Source organism: Anolis sagrei, chromosome 3, assembly GCF_037176765.1.
Source record: "Anolis sagrei isolate rAnoSag1 chromosome 3, rAnoSag1.mat, whole genome shotgun sequence".
NCBI classification, from domain to species: domain Eukaryota; kingdom Metazoa; phylum Chordata; class Lepidosauria; order Squamata; family Dactyloidae; genus Anolis; species Anolis sagrei.
Window position 1 is genome coordinate 262,538,276 of NC_090023.1, and position 15,913 is coordinate 262,554,188.

Below are 15,913 nucleotides of genomic sequence, written 5' to 3' on the forward strand. Positions count from 1 at the left end.
GCAAGTGAGGTTTATATATTTGTGCAATGTCCTGGGTGGGAGAAAGAACTCTTGTCTGCCTGAGGCAAGTGTGAATGTTGCAAATGGCCACCTTGATTAGCATTTAATGGCCTTGCAGGTTCAATGCCTGGCTGGTTGCTGCCTGGGAGAGTCCTTTGATGGGAGGTGTTAGCAAGGATCAATCAGGGCCAGGTAACACCTTCCAACAAAGGATTGCCCCAGGCAGCAACCAGCTAGGCATCAAAGCTGCAAGGTCATTAAATTATAATCAAGGTGGCCAATTGCAACATTCACACTTGCCTTCCAACACAGAAGAGTTCTTTCTCCCACCTGAGATATTATTCCACAAATATATAAACCTCGCTTCCCTAGTTTCCTACAGACCTCACAACCTCTGAGGATGCCTGCCATAGATGTGGGCGAAACGTCAGGAGAGAATGCTTCTGGAACATGGCCAGACAGCTTGGCAAACTCACAGCAACCTAGTGATTCCGGCCATATAATCCGGTTCAAAGAGGAAAACCTGGGATCAGATCCTGGGAGACAGGGCCTAGAAGTTCTGTTTATTCCAGATTATCTGGCAGTATGGTCCCATATAATCCAGTTCAATGCAGGGCTCTTTATTCCAGGTTTTCTGTCCATCCCAGATTATCTGGCAGTGTGGACCCATATAATCCAGTTCAAAGCAGAAAACCTGGGATCAGATCCTGGGATATAGGGCCTAGAAATTTTGTTTATTCCAGATTATCTGGCAGTGTACACCCATATAATCCGGTTTCAATGCAGAAAACCTGGGAGCCTCTTTCCCAGGGCTCTTTACTCCAGCTTTTCCGTTTAATCCAGATTATCTGGCAGTGTGGACTCATATAATCCAGTTCAATGCAAAAAACCTGGGAGCCCCTTTCCCAGGGCTCTTTATCCCAGATTATCTGGAAGTGTGGTCCCATATAATCCGGCTTCAATGCAGAAAACCTGGGAGCCCCTTTCCCAGGGCTCTTTATCCTGGATTATCTGGCAGTGTGGATCCATATAATCCGGTTCAATGCAGAAAACCCGGGAGCCCCTTTCCCAGGGCTCTTTATCCTGGATTATCTGGCAGCGTGGATCCATATAATCCGGTTCAATGCAGAAAACCTGGGAGCCCCTTTCCCAGGGCTCTTTATTCCAGCTTTTCCATTTAATCCAGATTATCTGGCAGTGTGGACCCATATAATCCGGTTTCAATGCAGAAAACCTGGAAGGCCCTTTCCCAGGGCTCTTTATCCCAGATTATCTGTCAGTGTGGACCCATATAATCCAGTTTCAATGCAGAAAACCTGGGAGCCCCCTTTCCCAGGGCTCTTTATTCCAGCTTTTCCGTTTAATCCAGATTATCTGGCAGTGTGGACTCATATAATCCGGTTCAATGCAGAAAACCTGAGAGCCCCTTTCCCAGGGCTCTTTATTCCAGGTTTCCTGTTTAATCCAGATTATCTGGCAGTGTGGACTCATATAATCTGGTTCAATGCAAAAAAACCTGGAAGGCCCTTTCCTGGGGCTCTTTACCCCAGATTATCTGGCAGTGTGGACCCATATAATCCAGTTCAATGCAGAAAACCAGGCAGCCCCTTTCCCAGGGCTCTTTATCCCAGATTATCTGGCAGTGTGGACCCATATAATCTGGTTTCAATGCAGAAACCTAGGAGCCCCTTTCCCAGGGCTCTTTATCCGAGATTATCTGGCAGTGTGGACCCATATAATCCAGTTCAATGCAGAAACCTGGGAGCCCCTTTCCCAGGGCTCTTTATCCGAGATTATCTGGCAGTGTGGACCCATATAATCCAGTTCAATGCAGAAAACCTGGGAGTGCCTTTCCCCGGGCTCTTTATACCAGGTTTACTGTTTACTCCAGATTTTCTGGCAGTGTGGACACATATAATCCAGTTCAAAGCAGAAAACCTGGGATCAGATCCTGGGATAGAGGACCTAGAAGTTCTGTTTATTCCAGATTATCTGGCAGTGTGGACCCATGTAATCCGGTTCAATGCAGGGCTCTTTATTCCAGGTTTTCTGTCCATCCCAGATTAACTGGTAGTGTGGACACATATAATCCGGTTCAAAGTGGAAAACCTGGGATCAGATCCTGGGAGATGGGGTCTGGAAGTCTGCTTTCGTTTTGCGTATACCCTCCTTGGATTGTGCTGCCTAGAAGTAGGGTTATTCCAGGTGAAATGCCTTCTCCCTCTGCTATGGAGGCAGCTCTACTGGGAAGGGGAGAGGAGGGGAGGGTGGGCTGGAGGCAGCCAAGGACACGCGCCGAGCAGGCAAGAGCCACCAACCTCTCCGTGTCTCTCCTTCCCGGCCTGCCTTCCCTGCTCATTTCCCCGCACTCCGCCGGAAACTAGCTAGGCCCCGGTCCGCCTGCTCCAAGGACACGTGTCCCAGCCCCAGAAGGAAAGGGAGGACGGAAGGAAGGGAGGAAGGAGGGAAGCCAGGCTGCAGGCCCATGCGGCGAGGAGGCGCCTGGCTGCCCCGAACAGAGACCCCCCCTCCCACTCCCCTCTCCCAAGACCCCAAACCCAGAGCCCTCCGCATCGGAATCGCACCCGGTTTCCGCCCGGAGCACGTGGCGGGCCCGGCTCGGAGGATCGCAGGCGCCGAGCCCCAGACCGGCGGCGCGGGGAGAGGAGGAGGAGGAGGCGGCAGCAGGAACGCAGGGAGGGAGGGAGGGAGAGGGGAGAGGAGGAGGAGCCGAGCCAAGGCCGGCCCAGCCGAGGCCTAGGGCGAGGCGGAGAGCCAAGGCAGGAAGGAAGGAAGGAGAGGGAGAGAGAGAGAGAGAACACGTGGGGATGGAAGGAGAGGCAGGCCGGCGGGCTTGGAGCCTAGTCGCCGGAGGAAAGAGCACAAGGAGAGGCCGGCAGCCCTGCCTTTCAAGCCGGGTTGCAATCATAGAGTAGGCAGAAAGTTACAGCCAAAGCACTCCCTACAGATGGTCATATAGACTCCATTTCTGCAAGCCACCCCCTCTCCAGCCGCCATTCTACCAGGCAGGGAGACACAGTCAGAGCACTCCCAACAGATGGCCATCCAGCCTGATTTTGCAAACCATCCATTATATGCACATCATTAAAGACTGAGTTCAAAGGATCCAATCCCCATTCTTCTAGGCAGGAAGTTACAGTCAAAACACTCCCGACAGATGGCCATCCAGCCTGATTTTGCAAGCCACCCCTCTCCAACCCCCATTCTATCAGTCCAGAAGGCATAACCAATTGATGGCCACACAGACTCCATTTCTGCAAGCCACCCTTCTCCAATCCCCATTCCACTAGGCAGAAAGTTACAGCCAAAGCACTCCCTACAGATGGTCATACAGCCATCCCTCCCCAACCCCCATTCTACCAGGCAGGGAGGCACAATCAAAGCACTCCCGACAGATGGTCATCCAGCCTGATTTTGCAAGTCAACCTTCTCCAACCCCCATTCTACCAGACCAGAAGGCACAACCAAAGCACTCCCGACAGATGGTCATCCAGCCTGATTTTGCAAGCCACCCTTCTCCAATCCCCATTCTACCAGGCAGGGAGGCACAGTCAAAGCACTCCCTACAGATGACCATCCAGCCTCCAACCCCCATTCTATCAGACCAGAAGGCATAACCAAAGCACTCCCAACAGATGATCATCCAGCCTGATTTTGCAAGCCATCCCTCTCCAACCTCCATTCTACCAGGCAGGGAGGCACAGCCAAAGCACTCCCGACAGATGGCCACCCAGTCTGATTTTGCAAGCTACCCTTCTCCAACCCCCATTCTACTAGGCAGGAAGTTACAGCCAAAGCAGTCCCTACAAATGGTCATATACACTCCATTTCTGCAAGCCACCCCTCTCCAATTCCCATTCTACTAGACAGGAAGTTACGGCCAAAGCACAGATGGCCATCCAGCCTGATTTTGCAAACCACCTTTCTCCAATCCCCATTCTGCTAGGCAGGAAGTTACAGCCAAAGCACTCCCTACAGATGGCCATCCAGCCTCCAACCCCCATTCTATCAGACCAGAAGGCATAACCAAAGCACTCCCAACTGATGGCCACACAGACTCCATTTCTGCAAGCCATCCCTCTCCAACCCCCATTCTACCAGGCAGGGAGGCACAGTCAAAGCACTCCCTGCAGATGGTCATATAGACTCCATTTCTGCAAACCACCCTTCTCCAACCACCATTCTACCAGACCAGAAGGCACAACCAAAGCACTCCGAACAGATGGCCATCTGGCCTGATTTTGCAAACCACCCTTCTCCAATCCCCATTCTACTAGGCAGGAAGTTACAGTCAAAACACTCCCAACAGGCCATCCAGCCTGATTTTGCCAACCACCCTTCTCCAATCCCCATTCTACCAGACCAGAAGGCACAACCAAAGCACTCCCAACAGATGGCCATGGAAAGCACAACCAAAGCACTCCCAACAGATGGTCATACAGACTCATTTCTGCAAGCCATCCCTCTCCAACCCCAATTCTACAAGACCAGAAGGCACCACCAAAGCACTCCCAACTGATGGCCACACAGACTCCAGTTCCAAAAGCCACCCCTCTTCGGCCCCCATTCTACTAGGCAGGAAGTTACAACCAAAGCATTCCCAACAGATGGCCATACAGACTCTGTTCCTGCAAGCCACCCCTCTCCAACCCTGTTCTAGCAGGAAGGCACAATCAAAGCACTCCCAAGAGATGGCCATGGAAAGCACAACCAAAGCACTCCTGACAGATGGTCACACAGACTCCATTTCTGCAAGCCACCCCTCTCCAACCCCCATTTTACCAGACCAGAAGGCACAACCAAAGCACTCCCTGCTGATGACTATACAGCCTATGTTTCTGCAAGCCATCCCTCTCCAACCCTCATTCTACCAGACCAGAAGGCACAACCAAAGCACTCCCGACAGATGGTCATACAGACTCCATTTCTGCACGCCACCTCCTCCAACCCCCATTCTACTAGGCAGGAAGTTACAACCAAAGCAACCAAAGCACTCCCAACAGATGGCCATACACTCTGTTCCTGCAAGCCACTCCTCTCCAACCCTGTTCTAGCAAGGAGGAAGGCACATCCAAAGCACTCCCAACAGATGGCCATGGAAAGCAGGCCTGCAGCAGAGCAAATGCCTTAAAGGCCATGGCTCAGTACTATGAGCCATATACTATGTACTATGATCTTGTAGTTTTACAAGATCCTTCACCTGCCAAGGAGGGCCAATGCCTCACCAAACTACAACTCCATAGCATTTGAGCCATGGCAGTTAACATAGCATCAAACCGAATTCATTCTTCAAGATCAATGCCACTTAAAGTGGTGGTCTTGAGAAAAGTAGTAATGGATCAACTAAAGAGCAACATTTTGTTTACACTGGAGGGCGGGTCAATGATATTCATTAAATTAATGGAAACTTGGTGAATTAACACTTATTCAGCCATTTTATTCTATTCAACCTGGGACAAAAAGGGCCCCCCGCCACCCGATTTGTAACACTTAAGGAATCCTAAGTAAATGTCCTCAGAAGTAAATTACTTTGGGACTTACTCCCAAATACCTTTGCACAGGACTTATTGCAACACTGGCCACAGCCAGGCCTCCTTGTGGGGCATTTTAACACAATTGATCCTCCTAGGGAAAAAATCCTGTTTGGTGACATTCAGCCCTATCCATACACAATAGGAGACTGGGATGCCAAACATACAAAAAAACAACACATTTTATTTGGCATTAGTTTTTCGTGGGCTCCAGCACACTACTTCAGAGCACAAAATGTACCGTATACTCGAGTATAAGCCCACCCAAATATAAGCCGAGGCACTTAATTTTACCACAAAAAAGCTGGGAAAATGTATTGACTTGAGTATAAGTTGAGGTTGGGAAATGCAGCAGCAACTGGTAAATTTCAAAATAAAAATAGATACCAATAAAATTACATTAGCTGACGCATCAGTAGGTTAAATGTTTTTTAATACAGTAGAGTCTCTCTTATCCAACATAAACGGGCCAGCAGAACATTGGATAAGCAAAAATGTTGGATAATAAGGACAGATTACAGACAAGCCAATTAAATGTCAAATTATGTTATGATTTTACAAATTAAGCATCCAAACCTCATGTTTTACAACAAATTGACAGAAAAAGCAGTTCAGTACTCAGTAACGTTATGTAATTACTGTATTTAGGAATTTAGCATCAAAACATTGCAATGTATTGAAATATCTGTGGAGTCAGGAGGCAGACTGCTTTGGATAATACAGAACGTTGGATGAGCGAAGGTTGGATAAGTGAGTCTACTGTATTTGCATAAAACTGTAATTTAAGATAAGGCTGTCCAACTCTGATTGAACCATTATCCTAAGCTTCGTCAATGTAAATGTGCTTACGTGTCCTTCCAATAATAATAAAGTAAAATAATAAACGTAACAACAATAATAAACAGAATAAAATAAATGTAATAAAATAATAGAGTAAAATAATGTAAATGTAATAATAATAATAATAATAATAATAATAATAATAAATAGAGTAAAATAATAAGTGTAAAATAATAATAATAAATAACAATAACAATAAAAGAGTAAAATAATAAGTAACCTTGACTCAAGTATAAGCCAAGGGGGGCTTTTTCAGCCTTAAAAAAGGGCTGAAAAACTCCACATCCCATATATACTCGAGTACTGGTATATACGGTATGTCTAATTAAACATGTTAATCTTTAAGGTGCCATAGGATACTTTGACAGGATTTGTCGAAATAGCCTAACACAGTAGTTTTCAACCTGTCGGTTCCCAGGTGTTTTGGCCTACAACTCCCAGAAATCCCAGCCAGTTTACCAGTTGTTAGGATTTCTGGGAATTGAAGACCAAAACATCTGGGGACCCACAGGTTGAGAACCACTGGCCTAACACAACCCCTTCACCTTCCAAAAATCTTAACATAGTAATCATGTTCTACATATTCATACAATAAAAATTGAAAGGTAACTATGGATGCATTTCCCCCCCCCCCCCCCGAAATTTACAATGAATTATCCTCGATATTTCACCTATTTGAATTCAGTTATGAACAGGGTAGAGATTTTAATCCACATTATTTTATTGACCTCAGGAAAGAAGCAAAATTCTGAATTGAACCACCTAAACATTGGAAAGGGAATCCAAGGACACACCCTCACTTGTAACTGCCAGAGAAAAGTTGTTTGGGAGAAGGAAGTAGCGCTATAACTCATTGTTGAAGATGTTTGTGTCATTTGTGTGTATGTTGGGGCTTGTTTTCAGAATTATACTCCCTAAATAGGAAAGGTAAAGAGAGAAATTAGATTTGGGAAGCTGAAGAGCCAGCTTTGCAGAGAATGCGCAGTTTATGCCTTTGGGGATAAATGGGATCAGATTCTACAAACAGTTTGGAGGGGGAAAACGAGCAAAGGTTCACAAAGAATACAGTATTCTCTGTGGATGGAATCCAACATCTGTAAATAGCATTAAGAAGAAATGTATAGAAATCTGAAGTTATAATAGTATGAGTCAGGAAGAGGAATCTTACTTTAAGTGTTGGTGTTGAGACATGAATCTGGTTACAGCATGTTTGCTGTTCTGTGCCTTCAAATTGTTTCTGACTTATGGAGACTCTAAGGCAGGGGTCCTCAAACTAAGGCCCGGGGGCCGGATTTACCTGGCCCTTGCTCACGGTCAACCTAAGTCTGAAACAACTTGAAAGCACACAACAACACTCCTATCTCATCAGCCAAAAGTCGGTCCACACTTCTCACTGAAATACTAATAAGTTTATATTTGTTAAAATTGTTCTTCATTTTAATTATTGTATTGTTTTAAGTGGGGGGGGGGGTTGCACTACAAATAAGATATGTGCAGTGTGCATAGGAATTCATTGATTTTTTTTCAAATTGTAATTATTATTTTTTTATTTATTTACAGTATTTATATTCCGCCCTTCTCACCCCGCAGGGGACTCAGGGCGGATTACAGTGTACACATATATGGCAATTTGACATACAACATATACAGACATACACAGAGGCTATTTAACTTTTTCTTGCCGCCAGGGGAGCTGTCGCTTTCATCGTCCATCTGCGACACTGATGAAGTACTCCGCATTCCCCGCATGTTTTTGCTGGAGTGCTTTTGCTGGAGTCTTTTTATGGCCTCATAAATTAGTTAATTTAGCCTCCCCACACATAGGTGGTACCTAATTTTCCTACTTGACAGATGCAACTGTCTTTCGGGTTGCAAAGGTCGACAACAGGCTACACAATTGGTTGGAAGCCCACTCCAACCCAGGCTGGCTTTGAACTCATGACCTTTTGGTCAGAGTGATCTTAATGCAGCTGACACTCAGCCAGCTGCGCCACAATCCTGGTGTGACCTGGCCCTCTGTTTACAAAGTTTGTGGGCCCCTGCTCTAAGGCAAACTTATCACAGGGTTGTCCTGGCAAGATGTGTTCGGAGCCTGAAAGAGAGTCTTTCTCAAGGTCAGCCAGTGAACTGAGTGGGGATTAAAATCTCTATAGTCCAACATTCGAACCATTACAATGTACTAGGTCTCTATAGAAGAGTAGTTTACTTAAACCAGTGGTTCTCAACCTGGGGTCCCCAGATGTTTTTGGCCTTCAACTCCCAGAAATCCTAAAAGTAGGTAAACTGGCTTGGATTTCTGGGAGTTGTAGGCCAAAAACATCTGGGGACCCCAGGTTGAGAACCACTGGCTTAAACCCTAGTTCCGCTTATGCACATGTGTGTGCACCTTCAAGTCACCTATCAACTTCCTTTAGACTTGATTTGATCCATGAACTTCATAAAGTTTTCTTAAACAAGAAATACCCCAATGTGTTATGCTGTATACTACAAATATTGGGACTCATGTCACCAAATACTGTTATGGCTGATACGATTATCTTTGTGTTGTACGAGAATGTAGCAATGGGACCCTAGATAATGCTTGTCTTATATTCTGGGCCTTATAGATAAGCAAGGAGGTGACTTGAATGAGGTCTACAAAAATAATAAATGGAAGAATAGTTAAACCTTCTGAGAATATAATCTGGGGTGGTTGCTATTCTTTATGACCAAAGCACCTTTAAATATAATCGAAACCTGGTATCATTTCACAGATGTCTGCTGCTACTGTTATCAGAGGGGATCAAACTCTCAAAATGTGACTGGAGAATCCTGGAGGCACACAATTCCACGCATTTGAGGCATGAAGAGGGAACTGTCAGCGCAAAATGGCAGTCGTGCCACATCAAAGGGAGATGAGGTTAAGATTCAAGTTCTAAATTATGAAAGGATGTTGAGTTTCAGAAGTAAGGCCCAGTGGTTTCAGCACACGGGATTTCATGGATTGTAAAACCTCGATTCTGAGGAAGAAGAGACGTCAACTCTATGGATTCTTGCAGGAGAAAGGTGATTACTGAGTTCCTATGTGTGGATTCCAAGAAATAGTTTTCTAAGATCTACAGAGACACTTGCTGGAACACCTCAGCAAGTGAGAGTCCAAAAGTGGCAGGCTCAAACCCAGAACCTCAATCCATGGGTGATACTGAATGGGAGGTTCTCTCCCTGGGCACACAGAAGACTGTTAAAAGATGCAGAGCCAACCTTAAGAAATGGGGCTACAAAGTGGAGTCCACGACATGCGAGTGTGGAGAAGAGCAAACCACAGACCACCTACTGCAATGCAACCTGAGCCCTGCCACATGCACAATGGAGTTCCTTCTTGCAGCAACACCAGAGGCACTCCAAGTGGCCAGCTACTGGTCAAAGGACATTTAATGAACTACCAAGCTTGTAAATTTTGTGTTTTGTTTGTTAAAAAATGCAATGCAACTGTTTGGTCTGCCCCTGACATGATAAATAAATAAATGTGTGGATTTGTTCATCATTTTTGTAGGACTTGAAGAGTGCAAAACCTTGATTCATTTTTACACAAGTTGGGGACTTTTGAGCCTTGTGTTAAGAAGAGACAAAGGGCCCTACCACATAGCCCCATATCCCAGAATATCACACAATCTCTGCTTTGAACTGGGTTATCTGAGTCCACACTGCCATATATTCCAGTTCAAATCAAATAATGTGGGATTGTCTGCCTTGATATTCTGAGATATAGGGATGAGTGGAAGGTCCCCTAGTTATAGAAGAGAAGGTTACACAGAAGGGCCTTTGATCACGTTGTGTATTGTATTGGCCTAGTGAAATGGTGCACCTCATATAAAATAGCAAAACCAACATTTGTATTTTGGATCTTTATGTAATACTTTCAAGCTCTGGATGGCTGAACAAGATGAGAAATGTACCGCAACCATTGCTCCATGGGAAGCAGTGAGAAGAGGTTATTCACAGGACTTGACTGCTAAAAATGTGTATTTGGAATTTTGACTCAATTGATATTATTGAAAGAGGGATTAAGTTTAAATGGCCAGGCCTCTTCAACAGTTAAACACTTAAGGGATTCAGTAACTGGACTCTTATAGATTGGTGACTCATTAAAAAGCAGACAGTACAGAGAACACAAGGAACAAATGTTCAGTTCTCAAAGTGAAAGGGTGCAAACAGTGATCCCCTTAAAAGACTTGTATTGGTCCAGTCCTTCCTAACTTGTTCACAAATGATCGGTTGTTTCTAAGGCCAATCAATAAGGTGGCTAACTTTGCTGCCAACAACAAACTAGTTAAAATGGCTAGAAGAAAAATAGATTGCAGAAGTCTCAAAGAATCTTCCAGATTGAGGAATGGATTGTGGAAAAATAAATTGAAGAAGGTTGCCAAAGAATCCCCCAGACTGGAAAATAAGCTTATTTGGATCCATGTAAACAAGTATGCATTTATGTACATTTATGTACACTGAGGGGAGGGGACCTACAGTAACAAATTGGAGATTGCTTTAAAAAAGTACTATCTGAAAGAAAACTCTATGTTTGCATTTCAAAATATTGCTCTTATGCAAATAGATGGTGTGGCCACACTGAAGTATTATGTACAGTTTTGCTCACTGTGCCTTAAAAGGATGCTGGAAAAAAGTGCAACCGACTATGGAGGGGGAAAGTAAAGTTAAGAGGAAACATATGTATGTAAAAGTGTGCACGTTGTGGAAAAAGTGGATACATTTTAAAGTTAATGATCTTTCCTACATAAGCCAGAAAAGGTTTCCATAATCTTCCTGATATTTTCCAGAAGAAAACAATACATAAGACTCAGAAGCAACCCCATGACAAGGGCATATTCGCTTGCAAAGTTCAGTCCTAAGATAGGATAAACAAGATAAGGAAAAACAGAAAAAAGTGTGCTGTGTATTGGAGAGATGTATCATTACTCCAATTATTAAGTTTGTATATGAGCCTCAGCCCTTATGAATGCAGTATGTCCTTGGTATACAAAAAAAAAATCTGTTTTAGGACCCCTCACCCACCTATGGATACCAAAATCTATGTGTGCTCAAGTCCCATTATGCACAATGGCCTGGTGAACTGGTGCGCCTCATATAAAATAGCAAAACCAACATTTGTATTTTGGATCTTTATGTAATACTTTCAAGCTCTGGATAGCTGAATCTGTGGATTTTGAGGACTATACTAGTTAATTGGGGGTGAATTTTGTTCTGTGGGTCTATAATCTACAATAAAATGTACAGGAGAATGAACAACAGGATTATTTATATGAAAAAAGTATTGGAGAAGGGTTACAAAACTTGATCTTCCTGGAATTTACATATTAAAAAGTTGAGCTGTACTGATAGGTGACTATGAATCCAAATGCTATTACCACACACTCAGAAACTAATGGAGCACTGGGTTAATTGCTTACCATGAACCCAAAAGCCTTTTGCATATGCTCAGAAACTAGTGGGGAGATATACTGATATGTATCTATGACCTCAAATGCCTTCTGCATATGCTCAGAAACTAGTGAGGCCAGGCGGGGTAATTAATTGTGATCCCAAATGCCTCCTGTGTTTGTTCAGAGACAACCGGGGCTATGAATCCAATGCTGGGGAGCTATATGGGTGGCTATTAATCAAAGTGCCTTTGGCCTACCTTCATAAACGAGTAGGGCAGCGGATTGAAGGGGAACAAAGGACAAGGACCTGATTTAATAATAAGTATGAAGGACTGACAAGTGGCAATGAATCCACATACGATCTGCACATTCTCAGGAATCAACAGGACACCAGATTATGGACTCAAAAGCCTTCTACATATGCTCAGAAACTAGTGATGCCCTGGATGGATAATTAACTGTGACCTCAAATGCCTTCTGTGTATGTTCAGAAACTACTAGGGCTATGAAACGAGGTGCCTTTTGCCTACCTTCAGAAAGTAGGACTGATATGTGACTATGGATCCCAATGCTATTTGCACATGCTCATAAATTAATGGGACACCAGATTGATACATGATTAAGAACTCAAAAGCCTTCTGTATATGCTCAGGAACTAGTGGGGCAAGGTGAACCCCAAGGCCTTCATCAGGGGCTCAAATAGTAATGTGGCACGAACTGTATAAAGCATGAGAAACCATAGTGCCTTCTGCATATGCTCAGAAACCAATGTAACTTGGACTGATGGGTGGCAACAAATCCCAGTACCTTCTGCATATGCTCAGAAATTACAGGGGGAGGGGGGAGAGAATGAATGGCTATGGTTTGAAATACTGTTTTCATGTCTAGAAGTGAGTGCCTTCTGCATATGCTCAGAAACTAGCATAGTGGGGTGCTGGGCTGATAAATGAATCCAAATGCCATTTGTGTATGCTCAGAAATTAATGAAACACTGGATGAATAATTATTATGAACTCGAAAGCTTTCTGCATATGCTCAGAAACTAGTGAAGCCCTGGATGGAAAATTAACTGTGACCCCAAATGCCTTCTGTGAATGTTCAGAAACTACCAGGGCTATGAAACGAAGTGCCTTTTGCCTACCTTCAGAAATCAGGACTGATAAGTGACTGTGAATCCCAATGCAATTTGCACATGCTCAGAAATTAATGGGACGCCGGATTGATAGATGATTGGGAACTCAAAAGCCTTCTGTATATGCTCAGGAACTATTGGGGCGAGGTGAACCCCAAAGCCTTCATCAGGGGCTCAAATAGTAATGTGGCACAAACTAGATAAAGCATGCGAAACCATAGTGCTTTCTCTATATTTATTATTTATTTATTTATTAATGCACTTGTATACCGCTAATATCTCAGCCTAAATCGGCGACTCATTGCGGTTTACAACATTTAAAAAACAATATTCAGTTAAAAGCATAAAACACATATACAGTACAAATTATTGGGCCACCAATAACAATCCTATGCATCTCATAACTGGAATCGTAATCCAAAATTCATCGTCCGTGTATAACCAATCCTATGCACAGGAACCAGTGGGGAGCTGAGTGGATAATTAACTGTGACCCCAAATGCATTCTGTGAATGTTCAGAAACTACCGGGACTATGAAACAAAGTGCCTTTTTATTGTCGAAGACTTTCATGGCTGGAATCACTAGGTTCTTGTGGGTTTTTTTGGGCTATAGAGCCATGTTCTAGAGGCATTTCTCCTGACGTTTCGCCTGCATCTATGGCAAGCATCCTCAGAGGTAGTGAGGTCTGTATATAAACCCACTGTCCTAATTCCAACAGACCTCACTACCTCTGAGGATGCTTGCCATAGATGCAGGCGAAACGTCAGGAGAGAATGCCTCTAGAACATGGCTGTATAGCCCAAAAAAACCCACAAGAACCTAAAGTGCCTTTTGCCTACCTTCAGAAACTAGGACTGATAGGTGACTATGAATCCCAACACAATTTGCACATCAGAAATTAATGGGTCACCGGATTGATTGAGGACTAGGAACTCAAAACCCTTCTGTATATGCTCAGGAACTATTGGGGCGAGACCATCATGGGCTCAGATACTAACGTGGCATGAACTGGATGAGGTCTGAGACATCCAGGTGCTTTCTGCCTATGCTCAGGAACCAGTGGGGAGCTGTAGTGATGGATGAAGGGGAACCCCAGCGCCTTCTGCATATGCTCAGGAACTATTGGGGCGCTGGGTGGTTGGATGTGGTGAGGAAGGCCGCGCCCCACCCGGTTTGGGGGAGGAAGAGGCGGGCGAGGAGGGCGCGAGGCCTAGTCGGGCCTGCCTCTCTCCTGCACGTGGCGGTGGTGGTGAGGCGAGGCCTAGCGCGGCCTGCCCGCCGGCTCCTTCTCCCTCCTCCCCCTCCGGCCGGGTTGGGTCGAGGAGAGGGCCCCCGGCTTACCTGGCGTCTCCTCCTTCAGCCCGACGGAGCGGGGCCCGACGTAGCCACCATTTCCGGAGCCGCTCGCTCCGAAAGGGAGGGAAAGGGGAAAAGGAAGGGGCGGGGCCTGGCGCTGAAGCCGGCCTGCAGAAACAGGAAGTGGCATCCCAGGATTGGGAGGAGGGGAGGGGGGGGAGAAAAAGAGGAGCCGCCCTTCGTCACGTGACCCTCGCCATGCTTTGGCCTCGCAGGGAGAAAAAGGTCGGCCCGGCCCGTCACGTGACCCCCCTCCCTCGCCAATCCCCGGATGTATGCCAAAGTCTCCCCCACAAGCCCCGCCCACCTCCTCCCGTCACGTGATCCTGGAGGGACTTCCGGTTCCTGTTTGCCTTACTTTCCATCATGGCCGGAGTGACACGTGTTTGAGGAGGAAGGAGAAGAAAGGCTGCTCCCTTTTGGAGTCTTTGTTTTCAGTTCAATAGCTATATCTCTCTTTTTTGAATTGGTATAAACATCTAGAATTACAAAGGTCTAGGCAAGGGAAAGGACATGGCCATCAAAGATAATTACATACGTTTTAAGAATTTCAGAGGTTAGGTCATAAACTACTTTGCAATATATATATATCTTAAGAATTTAAAAGATTAGGTCAAAAACTACATTGCAAGAATATATATATATATAAAGAATTTCAGATATTAAGTCAAAAACTATTTTGCAATAATATATATATTAAGAATTTCAGAGACTAGGTCAAAACCTACTTTGTAAGAATATAGGTATATATATAAAGAATTTCAGATGAAGTCAAAAACTACTTTCCAAATTTATATATATATAGATATATATAAAAAATTCTGAGATTAGGTCCAAAACTACCTTGAAAGAATATATATATATATATAAAGAATTTCAGAGATTAGGTCAAAAACTATTTTGCAAGAATATATATATTTAGGATTTCGGATATTAGGTCAAAAACTACTTTGCAAGAATATATATATATTTAGAATTTCGGAGATTAGGTCACAAACTAATTTGCAAGAATATGTATATAAAGAATTTCAGAGATTAGGTCAAAAACTATTTTGAATATATATATAGAGAGAGAGAATTTCAGAAAATAGGTCAAAAACTACTTTGCAAGAATATATATATTAAGAATTTCAAATATTAGGTCAAAAACTACAAATCTATATATATATATATATATATATAAATCAGATTAGGTCAAAAACTACTTTGCAAGAATATATATATTAAGAATTTCAGAGAGTAGGTCAAAAACTATTTTGCAAGAACATATATATATATATATATATATATAAAGAATTTCAGAGATTAGGTCAAAAACTACAAGAATATATATATTAAGAATTTTATAGAGTAGATCGAAAACTACTTTGCATATTGAGAATTTCAGAAAATAGGTCAAAAACTACTTTGCAAGAATATATATATTAAGAATTTCAAATATTAGGTCAAAAACTACAAATCTATCTATATATATATATATATAAATCAGATTAGGTCAAAAACTACTTTGCAAGAATATATATATTAAGAATTTCAGAGAGTAGGTCAAAAACTATTTTGCAAGAATATATATATATATATATATATATATATAAAGAATTTCAGAGATTTCAGAGA

General features: G+C 43.6%; 1 protein-coding gene across 5 annotated transcripts in view; it reads right to left on the bottom strand.

Moving 5' to 3' along the window:
- The window catches only part of EIF4G1 (eukaryotic translation initiation factor 4 gamma 1), a 141,445-nt gene extending 127,053 nt beyond the window's left edge, over nt 1-14,392 (bottom strand). For 4 of the 5 annotated variants that reach the window (XM_060767406.2, XM_060767405.2, XM_060767404.2 and 1 more), the window contains exon 1: nt 14,282-14,392. The gene's annotated coding sequence lies outside the window, so the exon portion shown is untranslated. Of the gene's footprint in view, nt 1-2,585; nt 2,688-14,281 lie in introns of those variants that run through there. The other variant, XM_060767402.2, reaches the window with a different exon arrangement.
- Between the last annotated feature and the right edge of the window lie 1,521 nt (nt 14,393-15,913).